The 14,060-nt window shown below is 40.1% G+C and overlaps 1 non-coding gene across 1 annotated transcript; it reads left to right on the forward strand.

The window, feature by feature from the left end:
• The first annotated feature begins 11,267 nt into the window (after positions 1-11,267).
• On the forward strand, positions 11,268-11,374 carry LOC120259777. The gene has a single exon (XR_005536328.1). It is a non-coding gene; the product is annotated as a small nucleolar RNA R71 (small nucleolar RNA).
• The last annotated feature ends 2,686 nt before the right edge of the window (positions 11,375-14,060 follow it).

Below are 14,060 nucleotides of genomic sequence, written 5' to 3' on the forward strand. Positions count from 1 at the left end.
GGTTTCAAGATTGTGAAAGTGACTATTTCATCATCAAACCCAGGGAGCTTTGAGAATTCTAGTGAAGGCTCAAATGTAGAAGATGCAAAGAGGCACATGTTCAGTAGGAGGTTTTATGACCCTAGTGTACATATGGAAGGCTTCTCCCTTGATCTTAGGTTTTAAGACCTGAAATTGTGTAAGAAGGAACTAGTTGAATTTTTAACCAGGAAAGGGTTTGAGTTCAAATAAATAAAAAATGATGCAGTGAGGGTTAGGGCTGGTTGTTCAGCAAAATGGTCCAAGTGACTAATCCTGTGCTCAGTTTGCAATGGTAGGAAATTATTTACAATGAAACATTATGTCCTAGAGCACTATTGCATCCTTATAGATTCTAAAAACAAAAGGGTGATAGTTTCAGTAATTGTTAGAAGGTTAGGAGGGATAATAAGTGCCATGTCTTTTATTAGGCCTAGATAGTTGAGGGTAATGGTGAGGAAGGAATTGATTGTCTTCATCACTAACAAAGTCTGCAAATATGACAAATCTTTAGTCATTAACAAAATTGAGAAGCAGTTCTAGGAGGATTTCAAGGTTTTAAATAGCTATGCAATAGAGTTGAAGGCAACTAATCCCAGGAGCAATGTCATTGTTGTATCTGAAATGTGAAACCTAAATGAGTTACCCACTTTCTAAAGGATGTACATTTGTTTCATAGTTTCCAAAGAAGATTTTATTGGTGGTTGTAGGAGGCTCATGGGGATTGATGGGTGTTTCTTGAAGGGTTTATTAAAGGGCAAGTTGCTTGTGGTTGTTGGGAGGATGGGAGGGATTCCCCATAGCATGGGCAATGGTGCAAAAGGGAACTATTGAGTCTTGGAAATGGTTAATTAAGCACCTAAAAGTTGACTTCTCAATTGGAGATGCACTTGGATGCAGCTAAATGGTTAATCAAGAACCTAAAAGGTATTCAATCTAATTCAATTATTTTTCCCCCTTAACCAGCATTATATTTCACTATGATCTTTATCTTCCTTGTAGGATTTTATACATGTAGTCAATAATCTGTTACCAAAGGATTATTGGAGAGCTAACTAATCACAAGTTGGTGCCAAGCTTTCTTTTTGATGTAGTTAAGTGTGAAGTTATCGACTAAAAAATGTGTGAGACATTCAATAGGATAGTTATGGAGTCTAAGAGTAAGCCAATTACTAGTATGTTGGAAGAAATAAGGCAGTATATCATAACAAGGATATCTGTTATAAGGGAATGTTAAGAAGTTGAGATGTGTTTGTATTAAATGCAGTTGCCAAGATTAAGAAAGAAAGGAAGAAGAGTGCGACATGACAATGAAAGTGGAATGGTGGTGCAAGACATGAAGTATCTTGGGACAATGTGCTCCTATAAGCGAGGGAGGCTTATGTTGTTCTACAAGCAAACCATGTGTGCTCCTATGGGATATGGAATAAATATGGCATTCCATGCCAATATGCAATTACTTCGATTACTTTCAATGGGGAAGATCCACTTGACTGTCTCTAAATCGTTCAAAAATAAAATTTACATGAAGGCCTATGAATTTGTTGTGAATTTAGTGAAAGGCAGAGAATTTTGGCCATCAAGAGAGGAGGGTTCATTACTAACTCCTATGTTTAGGAGGATGCCAAGTCAGTTTGTTAAGAAAAGGATAATGGAGCCATTGAAGGGTAGAAATAAGGGTTAAACAAAACTGTCAAGGGTAGACAAATATTCAAGTGCAATGTTTACCTTACTGAAGCCCACAACAAAATGTATTGGCCACAAAGAGCCAAAGCAATTGTAAGCTTGTTTAATGCCTATGAGACTCTTGCTTCTTTATCCAAATGTTGATATTGTTGGTCCGAATAGTACAGTGCTTTTGTAGGTTAGCACTGATATCCCCCAGAATGATGTTACTCTATCCATATATACTGTTGATATTGGTTCATCTAAGTAGACCTATATTGGAGAAAAACTGCATCCAAAGGGAAGGAAAAAGCACATGCAGGCAATCATGGTTCACTAAAAAATTTCAAAGCAGTTCTATGCAATGTTATAACACTCTAGTGAAAAGAGGCTACAGTTTGTCTCTTGCATGGTGCAGGGTGACCATACTAGCGAAATTATATTTGGAAGGATAAGGCCTTATTTTGCTTCCTTCATCACTGCCACCAAATTACTAGTAAATTTATTTTTCTTAAGATTATCTCCATGTTACCATATGATTGACCTTCTTGGAAAGAAGCATATAACCTTTGCTGATTTAATGTTCAGGTAAGAAAGAAAAACAAGTTACTGAGGAGGCAAAAGCAGAATGAAGAGATTAGTCAACACACCACCTCATAGTTTGAAGCTCATGGGTTCTCCACACAATAAAGCATGACAAGTTTTGCAAGTAAAGAAAGACTTCTAGAACGAAGCAAGGGTAAGCATGATTTTTGTAAATTAAGGTCTTTTTCTTTTTGTTTCAAACCTCATCAAAATGTGTAAACAAAGCAGATGTTTTCAACTAAGTAGAAAGAAATCAAACTGGAAGCTTTAACAAGAAGGGAGCCATCGAAGGGTGGCACGAAAACTAAGAAAAAAAAAAGAAACCCCCTCATTTCTTAACCTTCCCTCTTATTCTTTTCTTTGTTCTATTTTTTATGATGTTTCTAATGCTAAAAATTTTTCCTTGAAACTTCAAGGGTATGTCAAATTCCAGAACGATTGATTATATTCAAGATATCATGGCTAGATTAGCACTTGACTTTCTTTGCCTAGTTAAAAAAAAAATTAACACTGCTCGTATTGATCATTTTTGTGATAAGTTCAGTAAAAACTGGGACTGGGTGGCCATACCCTCCAATGGGTTTTCTGGAGAAATCACTATTTTTTGGCAAAGAAGAGTTGGGTTTGTCACCCCTGTTATTATCTCCAAATCAGCCTTTTCACCTCATCATCTCAAATTTTGATGAAACCTAGATTCTCACCACTATCTATAATTCGCAGGTGCTTTTTGAGCATAAATGGCTTTTGAACTTCCTTTATGGTATTTCTTTTCTTAAATCTCCTTGGCTTCTCACTGGGGATTTCAATGTTATTTTTGATAGAGAAGAACACAAGGGAGGCTCTTTCTATTCTTTTAAGTCAAAATTTTTCAACTTTTATTTTTTAAAACAGTTTATTTGATCTTGGTTTTATTAGTCCTTGCATTACTTGGAGTAATGATTAGGATGGCATATCTCATAGGTGGGATCGTTTGGATCGATTACTTGAAAATTCGGATTGGTATTTAAAATTTAAACCTTTCTCTAATCAACATCTTCCTCATATTAACTCGGATCACTCTCCTTTGTTTTTAGCTACTTAAAACACTTCAAATTTTAAAGAAAATCTTTCATTTTGAGAACATTTGGTTGGAGTATAAAGGTTGTCATAATATTGTTCTCAATGCTTGGAATTTTAATTCTAGGGCTAACCCAATGCAATCCTTCGCTCACTTGACACGACTCTTTTGTGTGTTAACTGCAAGTGCAAGATTTTGTCAAAATAATAATACCCCAGTGAGAGGGTAGTCGAATCCTCAGGGAATAGTGCTTAGAAACACAAAGATTTCTTTTTAAATAGAATGAAAATAAGTCGATGGTGATGTGAAAACAAATCAATGCAAGTAAAAATAAGAAAAGAAGAAAGAGGTGCAAATAAAAGATAAGAGAGGCAATCGACGATAAAATGGGGCACTCGGACATTGCTCATCCTAGGACTATTGCTCAAGTGCAAAACTAATCATTATACTTCCTAACTGATGTCTAACGATTCGTTAGGATCCTTAAACACACGGTCCCAAAACTTAAGGTCAACCGTGACTAACCTTACACTATGCCCCGGTGGAGAAATCTCTCAGTCTCGACACCTCACATTGTGCTAGGTTGCTTTAGACTCTAGGGATTCCAAGTGATAAATCATATTCCCTAATATAGATCTTACATTTTGGTCCAAGCGAAAGAACCCTAATCACAATTAAGCCCCAGATACTAAGGATTACTTCAATGCTTCACTCTGTTGCTTGCGCGACTAAACCCCAGCGGAGTTCATCTCTTAGCACTTCACTCTATTGTGACCGCAAAGAACTCTTGGAACGTGGAGGTAGGATAAATCACACCGGAGGGGAAAATGGGCGTTCTGCTATCTCTCGACTCACCCTCTCAACCCTCTCCAATCTAGCATTGTCTAACCCTCATAGTGTGTCACTCATCCATAAGGATTACCAACATGGATTCTTAACCCTAGTGTCACTCTAAGGGAAAATCAACTCAACAAGCATTCAAGATTTCAACTCAATTAAAAACATCAATTAAGGAAAGCATAATAAAAGGTCAAAGAAACAATATCATCCTAGGGTTTACAAGTCCAAGTACCCACTAAAGGTTTAGCTCTCCATGGAGCAAAATACAATCAACAATGAAGTCAAAAGTAAAGAGATGCAATCCATGAATAAAACCCCCTTGGTGTTCGTGTCGGTGGTCTTGAGGAGTGGCCGTGTTTTCTTCAAAGGTCCCCTTATCAAGCCTAGGGCACACCTTGCCCGATCAGTGCCTACGAAAGCTCTCCCAATAACTCTTTTCCAAAGAAAACGTGGTGTTAAAGGCCATGACCTCTCCAAACGCCTAGCCAAAGCCTCTCCAAACCCTAGCCGCAGGTGCCTCCAAAGGTGGAGAAAGATAGGCCAAAAGATGGCAAAAATGATTCTGAAATCGCGACTTAAATAGGGCTGGAATCGGGTATCCACATGGGCATGTGGAATTTCTACACGCCCATGTGAATTTGCAGAAATTCGGTTTTCAGCGGCCTGTGAACAGTAAATACTACAGTACCTGCCCAAAAATACTCCCGAATCCACACTCTTCATCGAGGCAACATAAACGGGCACATGATTATGCCGTAGATCACGTTGCATCTTTAAATAAAGCACATTTGACGGGAATCATGCTAGCCTTGCTTGCACAAGTCCGAACAAATGAGTGTGACTGCCTCTGTACCTCTCCAATTTTCATATTCCATCGAGCATAATGGAGGTTGGCACACACTCATATGTATTTGGGCACAACTTGTGTCTTCTCGTGTGTTCACTTCAAGATTCTATCAACATAATGCATTCACAATCTACTTTGGCTTCTTTCTTCTCTATTTGGCTCCACAACCCTATATGTGCAAAAAACACAAAAACACATGTATTAGCGATAAAATATGATAAAAGTAATGCTCATCGTAAGAAAAAAATACTTCGTATTATTAATACACAAGCACTTATCAAACTTCCCCCCACTTGAGCTTTTGCTTGTCCTCAAGCAAAAAATAAAACATTGAAGTATAAAAGAAGGAAAAAAATGAAAGTTCTTGGCCTTTGGTTCACCAATAGCGTGCAAGGGAAACATTCTACAAGTAAGGGGGATTTCAACACTAAATACGAAAATTCAATGCCCTAGCTAAAAACTCAAATAAAAAAAGACAACAACCCGAAATTATGTAAGTGTGTGTAAACTCACTCAAGTCAACCCAACGTATACTCCCCAAGGTTTTAAGTATAAGAGACTAATTTATATACAAAAAACAAAACAAAACAAGACAAAGAGATGGTAGTAGCTTCACACATCCTCTAAGGTAGCCCTTTCCGAAGCGGCCGCTAATGTGGCTTTCACACTTCCAAGATGGTAGCTCTTTCTACCAGGGTGGTAGCTTTCACTCATCCCATGAGATAGCTCTCTCTCTCATTAGGGCATAACTAGTATCCGAATTATGAGAGTAGCTTCATACTTCATAGGTGGTAGCTCTTTACACCCCAAATGCACAACTAAAACAAGTATTTTTCTATTTTCATTTTTCATTTTTTTAAGCAAAATTTACACAAGAAAACGAAACTAACTAGTCCCTTAAACATTGAACTTGAGTTTCTAAAAGGGTTTAATGAGCGAGTAGTGCAACAATTGTCAATCGGGCAAAAATTCCTAGAAATTCAAGTAAAAACTAGAGCATGAGAACATTCAATGCTAAAAATTCCCCTAAACTTAAAAATATAATCTTTGCAAATAAGGTGAACCGCCATTGGCTATGTGAGCATGTATTTTCAGTCAAAACTTGTGTAATAAACATGTGCAATGTGAACTCCCCCTCCCGCCCACACACACACACACACTTAAGATGTATATTGCCCTCAATGTACACAAGCAAAGCATAATAAAAAGTATAACATTCAAGATCAAATGTGAAGGTGGGCAATTGAAACAATACTCCCCTGAACTCCTAATGGTATGTTTGATGGAGCTAAATCTTTGAGAGTTGAGTTCTAATGGGTTATGGAGCACACACGGCCATGTGAAAAGCACATTAACCGTGTCTATGACTTAATCCTCAAATTCCATACTCACAAGACCATTTGCACGTATACACAAGAGGGATTCAGTGAAGCTCAACAAAAACAAAATAAACTCGAGTATATAAAGATAAAGCAATGAAATACAACTCGAGACAACAAATAAAAGACATACTCAGAAGGAAGATTCCTTTCTGAGTAGTGCAAGTCCAAAATAAAATACGAGAATGAAATACAAACAAAAAATAAGAACAAAGGAAAGTAAAGATGCATCAAGTGTTGGTGTCTGGCTGGGTCGCCTCTGGTACCACTACTGCCGGTGAGGATGCTGGAACTAATGGATCAACTGGTGCTGGTGAAGCCTGAGGGGTTCGGGGTCGCATAATAAATGGGGAGACGGCGTCTCGCTCGAGTAACTACTGTAAAATATCAAGATGCAAAATCACCTCTGTGTGGTTCGCGGCCTGTATCACACGAAGCTTAGCTATCTCAGTCCGGAGTACCCCTACAGCATTCTCAAGCCTCTCAAAATGATCATAGGCTCGAAAAGGAGAAAACATGTGTACTGGAGGCGGATCTTGTGCTGCAGGTGGTACGCCAGTCTCCATCGGCTCTGGCTGAGGCTCGGGAACCAGCTGAGACCCCTCAACTACGTCTCCCTCAATCTTGCCTGGTACTGGTGGGGGCATGTTTATCACATAAACCCCGTCTCTATACCTCCTGATCATGCCCATCATACGCATAGTCTCCACGCCGAGGGGAGTTGGTATAATAGTCTTCTCGGCTCCTCTGATCACATCTAGGAGACCTATACCCATGATGAGTCTTGTAATGTAGGGACTGGAGAAAAGGACGCCGATCTAGCCATACTGTCCCTGATGTCTTAGATACTCTACCACGATATGTCCTAAGTGAATCGGCTCACTCTGAACCATGGAGTATAAATCTAACAACTCCTGCCTGCTCAGAACTCCAATGTTGTCACCGCGGCCATTCACTGATCTACTCATAATGGCATGAATGTATCTGTAACTCGGTCGGGAGAGGCAAGTAGCCTTCGACACTCACGGCTCATACTTACCCTGCCCACATAATGTCCTGTACGCTCTCTGCGGGGCCAAACTACCGGGATAGGCAGTAGGTAATTGATCATACTCCTCTATCTCTATAAAAGGCTCATCATATAACCCCAACTGGATTAAAAACTATGTAACACTCATACTGTAATGGTGTCCAAATGCTCAGAACTGTATGGTGTCAGCACTATCAAATCGAGAATATGATCGGTCAAACTCAAATGACGCTAATACCTCTAGCATCAGCAAATGAATAGCTAACTCACAAATAGTCAACAATCTTCTCCAGTTACTCACAACGAGGAACTCCTCTACCTCATCTGCCATATCATCGGCCAATTGCATCTCCCTGAGTGCGCTCAATTCGGGAAAACATGTCTGCCCCAACTTGAGTTTTGACAATTGCTCAAACTGAGCCTAGTGCTAGGGAATGGTGAACTCTATGTGCTCCAGCTCAGGGGAAAACTCACGTGGGTATTTGCCAACTTGCTTCTTCGACCGGGGTGCCATATCTACAAGTAATTAAAAGAAATCGATCAAATTCATTCAAAATAACAAAACAGCAAAAATCCACACGATCATGTGGAAATTTCACAGGCCCATGTAGATCCATGGGGCGTGAAAACCGCATGGAAACTATGCTAAAAATCCAAGAATACATCTAAAAATCATTTCTAAACTCATTCTAGACATGCAATAACCACTTTATCATAGAAACGAAGTACATTCACCAGTTTAATGAGATAAAATCAAGTAATGGCGAAGAAAAGAGAGAATGAGGGTTTACCGACAAAATGAAAATGAAAACGTTGAAATCAGTTGGAAAACTCGAGTGAAATCTCTCTAAGTCGACGGTGCAAGGTCGGGAGAGTGCAAGGATGCATTCTCAAAGTGTTTGCCAGTGTGAGAATGAAAAGACGCAAAGGTTTTATAAAGAAAACTCATGGCCTTTTGAATTCTGAACATCCACACGGGCGTGTGAAAATTACCCACACCCGTGTGACTCCACAGGGGAGCTTCACATGGGCAGACACACGCCCTTCTGTGTGCTCTCGGGATAGCACACTTTGTCTCTAAACGCATCCACACGGGCGTGTGAAAATTACACACGCCCATGTGCCCAACCCATAGAGGCACCCACATGCCCTTGTGGCTCCTCTGTTCACACGAGAAATTCGTCTAAGTGTTTCACACGCCCGTGTGGAACACACAGGCGTGGATCTTCACAGGGCCACTCACAGGGGCATTTACACGCCCTTGTGTCTTCTCAGGATGGTGAGATCTTCTTTGCAAGAGATCACACATGCGTGTGAAAATTACCCACGCATGTGTAATGCAGTGTACAGGGGGGTGACACGCCATGTGTCTCTTGGGATAGATCTCGAACCCTCGGGTAGAAACACACGCCCATGTGTCTTCTTGGGATAGATCTCTAAACCTATATAGAGAAACACATGCCCTATGTAAATTCCACACGGGCATATGACCACCACAAGGTCATTCACAGAGGCAGACTCATACCCTTGTGTCCTCTCGAGGATAGCTTTGAACGGAAAATACACGCCCGTGTGGAATTTCCACTACGCCGTGTGTCTTCTCTGGATAACTTAGAAAAATTACAGGCTTTTGCAGAAAATTTCTGAACATTTACACTCATTCAAAGCCTGTCTATATATGCACAATTAACCAGAGAAATAAAAAAAAATGCTCAAACGACCAAGATACTTCACCACACACATGAAAACACAAAGATCCACGAGAAAATCAAAACAATAGCATGTAAAAGATCAAGACACCAACACTTAAGCTCTTATTCATGCAAACACTAACTAATACCTAGAAAAACAATAAGGACTTTGGTTGCCTCCCAAGAAGCACTTGTTTAACATCACTTAGCTTGACGTACTTGACCTTACCTCACGGGGGCTCATAGATGAAGGTTTCCCTCTTACCCTTAATTTGAAAGCATGATGAACATAGTCTTTTAAAGGTAGAGGGTTAGTGATTGAGTTTGTTACCGCATAAGGGTTCGTTACCCTTACTCCATTCTTACATATTCCCATTAGCCTTGGGTCGTTTCTTGTGACGTCTCCTTCCACGCTTCATCTTTCCGGAGCATTTTTCTTCATGATCCCTGGAGTAGGTTGCACCTTGTCTTCTAGAGCAAGTGTCATCACGTCTTCATTCTCCACTTCTTAGTCTAGCAACCCCTCGTATGGGTTCGGACACATCATTTCATGCACATATCCATCTATTAGTTCATCAGCAGTGTCAAGAAAATAAAGAGTATCATCAAAGTCTTAAGAATGCCTCATGGCTTCGGCGAGGCGGTAAGTAAGCTTGTTATCCCCAACTCATAAAGTCAACTCCCCGCCGTCCATGTCGATAAGAGCCTTAGAAGTATGCAAGAACGACCTCCGAAGTATCAGCGGGACATCGATATCCTCATCAATATCTAACACTACAAAGTCCACAGGAAATATGTACATGTCAACCTTCACAAGTACGTCTTCGATCATGCACCTCAGATGTCTAACCATTCGGTCCGCCAATTGTAATATCATCTGAGTGGGCCTAGACTCTCCCAAGCCTAGATTTTGAAAAAATGTATATGGCATGACGTTGATACTAGCCCCTGAGTCCGCCAATGCTATTTCTTCACCCATGTTACCAATGTCACACGGAATGATGAAACTTTCAGGGTCATTCTTCTTGTTTGGCATATTCTTTTGCAAACCGCCAAACATAAAGTATCTAAGATCACGGATGCACTTTCTTCCAACTTCCTTTTCTTGGTCAAGAGATCTTTTAGAAACTTTGCATACAGAGGCATTTGAGATAACGCCTCCACAAAAGGAATGTTGATGTACAATTTCTTGAATAGACCCAAGAACTTCTTGTATTGCTCGTCATTTTGGTCGTTTTTCAATCTTGAAGGATAAGGGATTCTTGGCTTGTAAGATGGGGGTGCCACCTTCTTTCTTTTAGTTCTCTCCTCAACCTCCATAACCTCAGGTTCTTCAACATTGGTCTTCTCAATCGGAAGCCTACCCTCAACCTCATTACCACTTCTCAAAGTGATCGCCTTTACATGTCCTCTCGGATTAGTTTCGGTGTTGCTAGGTAAACTCCCTTGAGGTCTCTCTGATAGAGACTTTGCAATTTGCCCCACTTGATTCTCTAAGTTATGCAATGAAGCGGTGTGGTTACGAAGTGTGGCTTCAACCGATTGAAATCTTGTGTCCGACGATGCAATAAACTTGGTTAAAGCCTTCTCTAGATCGGTCATCCGGTTTTCCAACCCTGAAACTTAGTTCTCCATGTTCGAGGCTTGTTGTTGTTGTTGGAAACCGGGTGGTGCCATGGATTTTTGTTGCCCTTGATTACTCCATAAAAGATTCGGGTGGCTCCTCCAACCCGGATTGTAGGTGTTGCTATATGGATTGCCTTGATTTCTCATTGCATTACCCATAAAATCCACTTGCTCTATCGAGGATGTACCACCAATAGAAATAGGGCAATTTGATGGAGCATGTCCTCCCCCATACCCTATGCAACTAGTCACGGCCGCCACTCTATTAGAAGTTAAAGTGTCTAACTTCTTGCTCAATGACTCAACCTGAGCTGCTAATGAAATAACTGTATCGATCTCATGAAGTCCGGCTACCTTCTTCCTTTCTCTTGTATTCCACTAACAACTGTTCATTACCATTTCTTCAATGAGAAGTCGGGCTTTTTCCGGGGTCTTGCTCCATAAGATACCTCCTGTTGCGACATCAACTAACTGTCTTGTGCTCGGTTTCAACCCATTATAGAAAGTCTGAATGATCATCCACTTGGGGAACCCATGTTGAGGACATTTCTGCAAGAGCTCCTTGAACCTATCCCATATCTCAAATAGAGACTCTAATTCTATTTGCACAAAAGAGGATATTTCATTCCTAAGCTTTGCAAATTTTTCGGGAGGGAAATATTGGCCAAAAAAAACTTCTACCAATTCCTCCCATGTAGTAATCAATGCTCTAGGTAATGAATGTAGCCATTGCTTCGCTCTCCCTTTCAAGGAAAATGGGAAGACCCTCAACTTGATAGCATCATCCATAACACAATTGATCTTGAGTATGTCGCACACTTCAAAGAAGTTCTCTATGTGATTATTTGGATCCTCATCGGCCAAACCATTAAACTGTGCCGACTTCTATAACATTTGGATGAATGCTATCTTGAGCTCAAAATTCTGAGCTTTGATCGGTGGCCGCACAATGCTAGATTGTGTGCCAAGAACTGTGGGTCTGGCATAATCGAACAGTGTCCTCTGCTGCTCATTCTGTTCTGTCATATTATCTGACCCTTCACCTTCTATCTTAGCTTGATTAGACTATTCTTGCACAGTTTCTTTTGCCCTTTTATGAATTCTTCGTTCAATGTCCGAATTTCCTTCAACCAATGTCGAAGTTTTCCACGGGTCATAACCTAGAATGCAACCAAAGAAAGAAAAACAAATCAGAATGATGGAAGAATAAGAAGATATGAAATAGAATAAGTGATTAATAGCTAAATTAACAAAGTACAAAGTGCTTTTAAAACGCCTATTTCCCGGCAACGGTGCCAAAAACTTGACACGACCCTTTTGCTTGTTAACTACAAGTGCACGGGTTTATCAAAATAATAATACCTCGGTGAGAGAGTAATCAAATCCTCAAGGAATAGTACTTAAAACATAAAGATTGCTATTTATATAGAATGAAAATGAGTCGATGGTGATGTGAAAACAAATCAATGCAAGTAAAAAACAAGAAAAGAAGAAAGAGGCGCAAATAAAAGATAGGAGAGGCAATCAATGATAAATGGGGCACCCGGACATTGCTCACCCTAGGAATATTGCTTCAAGTGCAAAACCAATCATTATACTTCGTAACTGATGTCTAACGAGTCGTGGAGATCCGTAAACACACGGTCCCAAAACTTAAAGGTCAACCGTGACTAATCCTACACTATGCCCCGGTGGAGAAATCTCTTAGTCTCAACACTTCACATTGTGCTAGATTCCTTTAGACTCTAGGGATTCCAAGTGATAAATCATATTCCCTAATATAGATCTTACATTTTGGTCCAAGCGAAAGACCCACTAATCACAATTAAGCCCCAGATACTAAAAGATTAGTTCAATGCTTCACCCTATTGCTTGCCCAACTAAACCCCAGCGGAGTTTGTCTCTTAGCACTTTACTCTATTGTGACTGTAAAAAACTCTTGGAACATGGAGGTAGGATAAATCACACCGGAGGAGAAAGGGGACGTTCCGCTGTCTCTCGACTCACCCTCTCAACCCTCTCTAATCTAGCATTGTCTAACCCTCATAGTGTGTCACTCATCCATAAGGATTACCAACATGGATTCTCAACCCTAGTGTCACTCTAAGGGAAAATCAACTCAACAAGCATTCAAGATTGGAACTCAATTAAAAACATCAATTAAGGAAAGCATAATAAAAATGTCAAAGAAACAATATCATCCTATGGTTTACAAGTCCAAGTACCCACTAAGGGTTTAGCTATCTATGGATCAAAATATAATCAACAATGAAGTCAAAAGTAAAGAGATGCAATCCATGAATAAAACCCCCTTTGTGTTCTTGTCAGTGGTCTTGAAGAGTGGCGCAGTTTTCTTCAAAGGTCCCCTTATCAAGCCTAGGACACATCTCGCCAGATCGGTGCCGATGAAAGCTCCCCAAATAACTCTTTTCCAAAGGAAATGCGGTATCAAAGGCCATGAAACTCTTCAAAAGTCTAGCCAAAGCCTCCCCAAACCCTAGCCGCAGGCGCCTCCAAAGGTGGAGAAAGATAGTCCAAAAGATGGGGAAAATGATTCTGAAAGCAGGCTGAAATTGCGACTTAAATAGGGCTGGAATCTGGGCATCCACAAGGGCGTGTGGAATTTCCACACACCCGTGTAAATTTGCCGAAATTCGGTTTTCAGCGGCTTATGAACAGTAACTATTACATTAAATTGCTACATTAGCTACTACAGTACCTACCCAAAAACACTCCCGAATCCATACTCTTCATCGAGGCAACATAAACGGGCACGCATTTATGCCGTAGATCATGTTGCATCTTCAAATAAAGCACATTTGACGGGAATCTTTCTAGCCTTATACAAGTCAGAACACATGAGTGTGTCTGCCTCTGTGCCTCTCCAATTTTCATATTCCATCGAGCATAATGGAGGTTGGCACACACTCATATGTCTTTGGGCACAACTTGTGTCTTCTCGTGTGTTCACTTCAAGATTCCATCAACATAATACATTTGCAATCTAATTTGGCTTTTTTCTTCTCTATTTAGCTCCACAACCCTATATGAGCAAAAGAACACAAAAACACATGTATTAGCGATAAAATCTGAGAAAAGTAATGCTTATCGTAAGAAAAGAATACTTCATATTACTAATACAAAAGCACTTATCATCACTCTATTACTCACATTAAGCAAAATCTTATTAGGTGGAGAAAAACAGACATCAGTCAAATTAATGAGGAAGTCAAAAACATTGAGCAAGAACTCATATCGTTTAATTATAGGATAGCTTCCTTTGATGAATTCTGGAGAACTACTTGGATTCGAGCTCTTCGGA

Source organism: Dioscorea cayenensis, chromosome 4 (genome assembly GCF_009730915.1).
Source record: "Dioscorea cayenensis subsp. rotundata cultivar TDr96_F1 chromosome 4, TDr96_F1_v2_PseudoChromosome.rev07_lg8_w22 25.fasta, whole genome shotgun sequence".
NCBI lineage: Eukaryota > Viridiplantae > Streptophyta > Magnoliopsida > Dioscoreales > Dioscoreaceae > Dioscorea > Dioscorea cayenensis.